General features: G+C 48.3%; 1 non-coding gene and 1 pseudogene across 1 annotated transcript; both read left to right on the top strand.

Moving 5' to 3' along the window:
* Positions 1 to 2,108: 2,108 nt before the first annotated feature.
* LOC149195387 (5.8S ribosomal RNA) lies at positions 2,109 to 2,262 on the top strand. Its single transcript, XR_016255299.1, has one exon. It is a non-coding gene; the product is annotated as a 5.8S ribosomal RNA (ribosomal RNA).
* Positions 2,263 to 2,507: 245 nt separating this feature from the next.
* The window catches only part of LOC149195386 (25S ribosomal RNA), a 7,930-nt pseudogene continuing 2,937 nt past the window's right edge, over positions 2,508 to 7,500 (top strand).

Genomic DNA, 7,500 nt, shown 5'->3' with positions numbered 1-7,500 from the left:
ACCCATTGGGCTGGCCACCCTATTCCCTCCCGACCGTTCCTCGACATGCCCTCCAGAAGGGTTGGGTGTCCATGTAATGAAAAACCCATCCCTTGGTCTGAGCTCCATCGAGATCACAATTTTCCCCACCGACGAGCATGAGGGTGGCAATCTTATCTCGTGCCTTTGTTATCGAGGGAATTCCTCATCCTCTCATGAGCCACTCCCCTTCTGAGGGAAAAACAAGTAGCGGGTTGTGTCTTGGTTCCTCCCTTTGGATTATGGGTATTTTATGGGACTTGCATCATTTCTTCGTTTCATGGTGTGCACTTTGCGAATGTCCCTCTCTCTAGTGGCCTTGCACCATCGATGTATTTGTGGCCCGCGACTTTCTCCAGCGTTGAGTGTCGGCCCGTGAGAACTCCTCTTTGGAGCTTGATTCTTTGACCCCCATTGACTCTCTCGCTGGAAAGGTTGTTGGGTGTTTTGTACACGGAGGGGTGCAATAGCGGGGTGGGTTTGTGTTATGGGCAGCAGTCTATTTGTCATTTGAAGCCTTGTGCCACTGGGTTGGGGGGCTATTTGCCTCTCAGTGACGTGCTCTAGACACTGGTCTCATCATGGCCCTCGTATTTTCTATTAGTCAATTTTGGGTTGTGATTTATTTGCTTGGTTGTTTGCTATGTTGTAAAGCTGGAAAGGGTGTTGTGTTGAATGCATGTGGGAGGGTGTGAAGAGGTGGGGTACTTTTTTGATTGGGTGCCTTGTTTGATTTCCTTTTGGTTAGCGGACATCTACTTGGTGCGCTATTGAGCTTCTCTCTTTTCTTAGGATCTTTGTTTCTTTGGTGTTGTTTTCTTCCCTTCTTCCTTTTGCCCCTAGCCTTATAGAGGAGAGGTGGGATTGTTGTGGATTGGTGTTCGGGAAGGACGAAAAGCAATGCAAGTTCCAGGGTGGCCACCTTAGTCCTTCTCGACCACCGTCCCCTGTAGTTCCCCCCTTTTTTTGAAGGTGCGGGGCTTGGGAATCTTGTTCTCTATTTGACCCTCCCCTTGTGAGCCGATAGCCACATTTGATATCTCTTGCTTTCTTGTTGTTTTCTTCCCTTCTTGTTTTTGGCCCCTTAGCTTTACAGAGAAAAGGTGGGATTATTTTAGATTGGTGTTCAGGAAGGATGAAAAGCAGTGCGAGTTCCGAGGGTGGCCACCCAAGTCTTTCTCGATCGTCGTCCCCTACAGTTCCCCCCCTTTCTGCGAAGGCACGGTGGTGGGGAAGCTTGTTCTTTGTTTGAGCCTCCCCTTGTGAGCCGGTGGACACGTTTGATATCTCTCTTTCTTTCATGTTGTTTTCTTCCCTTCTTCCTTTCGGCCCCTAACTTTACGAAGAAAAGGTGGGATTTTTGTGGATTGGTGTTCGAGAAGGACGAAAAGCAGTGCGAGTTCCCAGGGTGGCCACCATAGTCCTTCTCAATCGTCGCCCCCTGTAGTTCCCCCCTTTTTGCGAAGGCACGAGGTTAGGGAAGCTTGTTCTCTGTTTGAAGCCTCCCCTTGTGAGCTGGTAGCCACGCTTGATATATCCCTTTCTCTCTTGTTGTTTTATTCCCTTCTTCCTCATGGCCCCTAGCGTTACGAAGAAAAGGTGGGATTGTTGTGTATTGTTGTTCCGGAAGGGAAAAACGCAGTGCGAGCTCCTGGGGTGGCCACCCTCGTCCTTCTCGATTGTCATCCCCTTCAATTCCCCCCTTTTGCCGAAGGCACGGGGCTTAGGAGGCTTGTGCTTTATTTGTGCTTTGTTTTCTACGCTTTTCTTCCTTTCAGTCCCTAGCTCTATGGAGAAAAGGGGGGATTGTTGTGGGCTGGTGTCGGGGAAGGGCTAAAAGCAGTGCGAGTTCCCGGGGTGGCCACCCTAGTCCTTCTCAATCGTTGTTCCATGCATTTCCCCCCTTTTTGCGAGGGCGTGGGGCTGGGGGAGATTGTCCTCTGTTCGAGCCTCCCCCCGTGAGGGGGTTAGACATCTTTTTTTCTCTTTCTCTCATGTGTTTTTCCTCGTTTTTCCCCTTGACCTTACATTTGTTGTGGGGGGTGCCCCTATTCATTTTTGTGGCTAATTTTTTGGTAATACGTGGAAACGACTCTTGGCAACGAATATCTCAGCTCTTTTTACGAAGAAGAACGTAGCGAAATGCGATACTTAGTGTGAATTGCAGAATCCCGTGAATCATCGAGTTTTTGAATGCAATTTGCAGCCGAGGCCTCGGTCGAGGGCACGTCTGTCTAGGTGTCGCATCCCATTCAAATGCACTCCCTGCAATATGCTAGGGAGTAGTGGAGCTGGTCGTCCGTGCCCCATGCGGTGCGGTCGGCTGAAATACCTAAAGCGATGTTTCGTGGCGTGTGTCCGTGAGCGGTGATCTTGTCCCCTTGGATGGGCAGTCGGCGTTAGCCGATGCAGGCTTTGTGTGGCATCGCTTGAACTTGCTTTTCTCTCTTATCTTCCCATGGGGTAGGACGGATTTAGCTCCAACTTTGTGACCTCAGCTTAGGCGAGAACACCTGCTGAGTTTAAGCATGTAATTAAGTGGAGGAAAAGAAACTTACAAGGATTCCCCTAGTAGTGGCGAGTGAACCAGGAAGAGCCCAGCATGAAAATCGGGCGGCAACAGTGCCTGAATTGTAGTCTGTAGAGACGTTCTCAGCGGCGGACATGGGCCAAGTCCCTTGGAAGGGGGCGCCTAAGAGGGTGACAGCCCTGTCGGACCGGGACCCTGCCGCATCATGAGGCGTTGTCGGTGAGTCAGGTTGTTTTGGAATGCAGCCCTAATTGGGTGGTAAATTCCATCCAAGGCTAAATATGGGCGAGAGACCGATAGCGAACAAGTACCGTAAGGGAAAGATGAAAAGGAATTTGAAAAGAGAGTTAAAGAGTGCTTGAAATTGCTAGGAGGGAAGTGGATGGAGGCTTTTGATGCATCTCGGTTGGATGTGGAACGGCTCAGGCTGGTCCGCCGCTCGACTTGAGGTGCAAACCAACACTGGTTGATGCATCATCACAAGCGCGGGTGGATTACTGCCTGTCGGTTTGCCGCTGCAGTGGTCGAGGAATGAAGTGCGCGCTCTTGTGGCGGGCTGTGTGCACCTGCGTGCTCGTGGTGTTGGTTGGCGGGCTTTCCATTTGACTCGTCTTGAAACACGGACCAAGGAGTCTAACATGTGTGCGAGTAAGCGGGTTTGAAAACCTGCGAGGCACAAGGAAGCTGATGGGTGAGATCCCCTCTCTGGGCGGGTGCATCGTCGACCAACCTTGAGCTTATGTGAAGGGTTCGAGTGCGAGCACACTTATCACACCCCTACACCTGCGATAGTCTCTCAACCGCTTATAGCGAGGTACGGCACCACCGAACACTTTATTTTCATCAATACTTATGTTCGTGGACTACGCCTCAATTCACTTTCTCCTACTTAGTTTGTGTTTCACAACCAAGTATTATTATGTTTATTCTTTATACCAATGAACACCCATACTCATTCATTATCAACAGCAATTATAAACAAAGAACACAATTGCACAGTATAAAGGGAGGGGCAACTCCCTGCAATATGAGTCTGCCCGAATCAGTATATAATATAAACTTCACTTTTATAATGTACAAGCTAAATCTCAGGAAACCCCAAATTTACACTTAGTCAATTTTCACAACTTCAGCAAACTTGGTTGCCCAGCTTGTCGGCACCTCCGCACGATCACCGCACGACTCTCCAACCCGTCGTTCACCTCGCCACATGTCTTCATCGGTTCGCTCTTTGTTTGGTCGCAAACGCCCAAACCATGTATCCCTACCCACACGCAGTCCTGCTTGCCAACTCTCGAAAAATGCCCGAATCATATGAACATCACGTAGTATCGTCTACCCAACTCTACGACCTCTAATTCCAACCTTCGTTCACCTTCATGCACACTTGCATGGTGGGTGGGTGCTCACCCAAGTTGCCAAGACACCCACGCCAAGTCGTTGGACAATGCGGGTGCCACACACTCGTGCACGCCCTTCTCCAACCACCGGGCGCACCCTCGCCCGCACCTTTTCCCAACACCAAGTACGACTTTCCTTCACCGTGCATTCACCCAGGATCGACGCATGAAATGTGCGCCTCCCCTCTTGAACTGCGCACTAGAAAACTACGCACTTCTTCCTTAGAGAAAAGATGTGTGTGATCGAATGATGGTGGAATGAATCCACGCATCCACCAATATATACATAGGCGTAGGGCATAGTCTGGCTGCCCATGCTGCTCTCCACCATGGAAGGTTGGTCCCTCCATCCAAGCTACATGCTCACTGCAACATATCGTGTCGACTTCCTCATGTGTCATCATGTGAACTGCTGCCATGGTACTTCAACATAATGGTAACACATCTTTGTACACGCTGCAACCCCACGTTTGAATTGGTTGGGTAGCTAATCCAACCATCACACTCAAACCATGAGAGTGAACATCCTCATGCCACCATCAGTTGTATCTCAAAACATCCTACCACATCCTCAACTCAATCAAGAATCCACCTCCATATAAGTGTAAGCCATGCTCAGGTCCATGAAGTAGTCCTCATCCCATCTGCAACATGCCATCCATGATGTTTGGTGTCAATGTGCTACATGAAATCAGCCACATCTATCCCAACATCATCCATATTTGTATCTCCTCCATATGAAGAGACCATGTCATCAAACCGACTCTCAATGTGTCACATCCAGGTCCATGAAGTAACCTCCATCATATCTGCAATGTGCCATCCCTCAAGTCTGCCATAGAAACAAGTATCTACTTATCTCATCTATCCATGTGTTGCCCATGATCATAGATCAATCAGCTCCCATGTCAAAAGGTAGTTGAGTCTCGACTCAACCCATGCCCAAGTGTTACCACCAAGGCATCATCATCATCATGACTCCATCACTCCAAATTGTCTCATATCGATCATCTATATCAAGTCACTCTTTCAAGCCATTCCCATACATGTACTTGAAAGTATGCACCCCATCCTGCATCAAAGTCTCTGACCTCAGTTCCTCAATGCATCAGATCCACCATATATGAGTCTCCAAAAGTCACAACCTCATGTTATCATGAGCTCCATGAGTCATCTCCAACCAACATCTCAACAAGCATACAAGTCTCGGCCCAAAGGTCTCTATAAAATTCCTCAGCTCTCCATGTAGTAGGAATGCTCCATAGTCTGCTCACAACTCCATCCAAGTCCATGGCCTTGTTGTACAAGAGTGCACAACTGCTCCATCGGCTCATACGTAAAACATCTCCATGTCACACCAGCAAATCTACCTGCACAACATCCCTGCTTTGGCACTCCTCATTGGATGCCCATAAGTGACACCTCTACAAGTGCTCCTACATAATGTCCTTGCATAAGACTGCCATGTTCCATGTTTCCAACCTGATGTCCATGACTAAGTTGCCCATGTAGTCCAATCAAGTAGACCCATCACAATAATCGGCCATCCTCATCCAAGTCTGCTATCTTCGGTCTAGTGAACTCGGTCACCCAACCATATCATCATCACATGAGTCTCTCCATAATAGCTCCTCCACTGAAGGTTCCACCAAGACTATCTCTTGGTCTCGGCCATGAGAAGTCCACCCAAGCAACTCAAGTGTGTGCCCTTCAACCTATTCATGTGTCATGTTGGGCACTTAGCCAATGTCACTAAAGCATGACCCATTCATCCGCAACGATCATCATGTTCCTCCCTTGTCACAGGCCTTTGTACCTTCTACCATAAGGTCACAAACAACCCTAACAAGTCCAGCAACCATCAACAATCCTTGCTCTTCATCATCATCATCATGAGGCTCATCCATATGAGTATCCTCATTCATCCATGTCCACAAATTGCACGATCCTGGTCCAACTTGATCAATCTCAAGTTCATCCTCCATCGTTGTCACATTTGCAACATCCTCGGTCATCACGACTTCCTCTTCCTTGATAGCACAATCTGGAACTTCACCTTGCTCCATTTTCCAACCAATTTGAAGAAGTTCGTCTTCAACATTCTTTTCCAAGACTTCAAGTTCCTTTCGAATCTAGGGATTCTCTTCTTTCATCCGCTTCAACCTATATAAGGTAAGCAAGAGCTTCCCTTCACATTATTCCAAACCTGCCATGCCTTGTCGTTCGGCTTGGCCCAAGCACTAAGATTCACCCTTGCTAAACCTGTTTCACCATTCACTGGCTTCACCAAGTTCCCTACAACCATGAACCAGCCTTGTTCCACTTGTATGTGGAACCAGCTTCCTTCACCTGCAAGTACTTGCTTCCACTGTCATCAACTGTCAAGTTTCCAAGTGTACCCACACATGCACTTCATCACGAGAAACCCTACTCTAACACTAGCTCCAACCGAGCTCTGATACCAACTGTCACGATAGTGCAGTGGGATCAGCACTTCATCGTCAACTCAGTCATCAGCCTGCTCTGATACCAATTGTCACGATAGTGCAGTGGGATCAGCACTTCATCGTCAACTCAGTCCTCAGCTTGCTCTGATACCAAATGTCATGCCCCTACACATGCGGTAGTCTTTCAACCGCTTATAGCGAGGTGCGGCACCACCGAAAACTTTCTTTTCATCAATACTTATGTTAGTGGACTACGCCTTAATTCACTTTCTCCTACTTAGTTTGTGTTTCACAACCAAGTATTATTATGTTTATCCTTTATACCAATGAACACCCATACTCATTCATTATCAACAGCAATTATAAACGAAGAAGACAATTGCACAGTATAAAGGGAGGGGCAACTCCGTGCAATATGAGTCTGCCCGAATCAATATATAATATAAAATTCACTTTTACAATGTACAAGCTAAATCTTGGGAAACCCCAAATTTACAATTAGTCAATTTTCACAACTTCGGCAAACTCGGTTGCCCAGATCGTCGACACCTCCGCATGGTGGCCGCACGACTCTCCAACCCGTCGTTCATCTCACCGCACGTCTTCGCCAATTCACTCTTTGTTTGGTCGCAAATGCCCAAACCGTGTATCCTTGCCCACATGCAGTCCCGCTTGCCAACTCTTGACAAATGCCCAAATTGTATGAACAACACGTAGTACCATCTGCCAAACTCTACGACCTCTGGTTCCAACCTTCGTTCACCTTCGTGCACACTTGCACAGTGGGCAGGTGCTCACCCAAGTCGCCAAGACAACCACGCCAAGTCGCCACACAATGCGGGCCCCACACACCTGTGCACGCCCTTCTCCAACCACCGGGCGCACCCTTGCCTGCACCTTCGCCCAACACCAAGTACGACTTTCCTTCACTGTGCGTTCACCCAGGACCAGTGCATGAAATGTGTGCCTCCCCTCTTGAAATACGCATTAGAAAACTACGCACTTCTTCCTTAAAGCGAAGATGTGTGTGATCGAATGATGGTGGAATGACTCCACGCATCCACCAATATATACACAGGCATAGGGCGTAGTCTGGCTGCCCAGC

This window comes from Pinus tabuliformis, chromosome 2_2, assembly GCF_031772625.1.
Source record: "Pinus tabuliformis cultivar Carrire ecotype Pingquan chromosome 2_2, CPIR1, whole genome shotgun sequence".
Lineage (NCBI taxonomy): Eukaryota > Viridiplantae > Streptophyta > Pinopsida > Pinales > Pinaceae > Pinus > Pinus tabuliformis.
The sequence above is the reverse complement of the archived record's forward strand: the minus strand, read 5'-3'. Positions and strand labels throughout refer to the sequence as shown.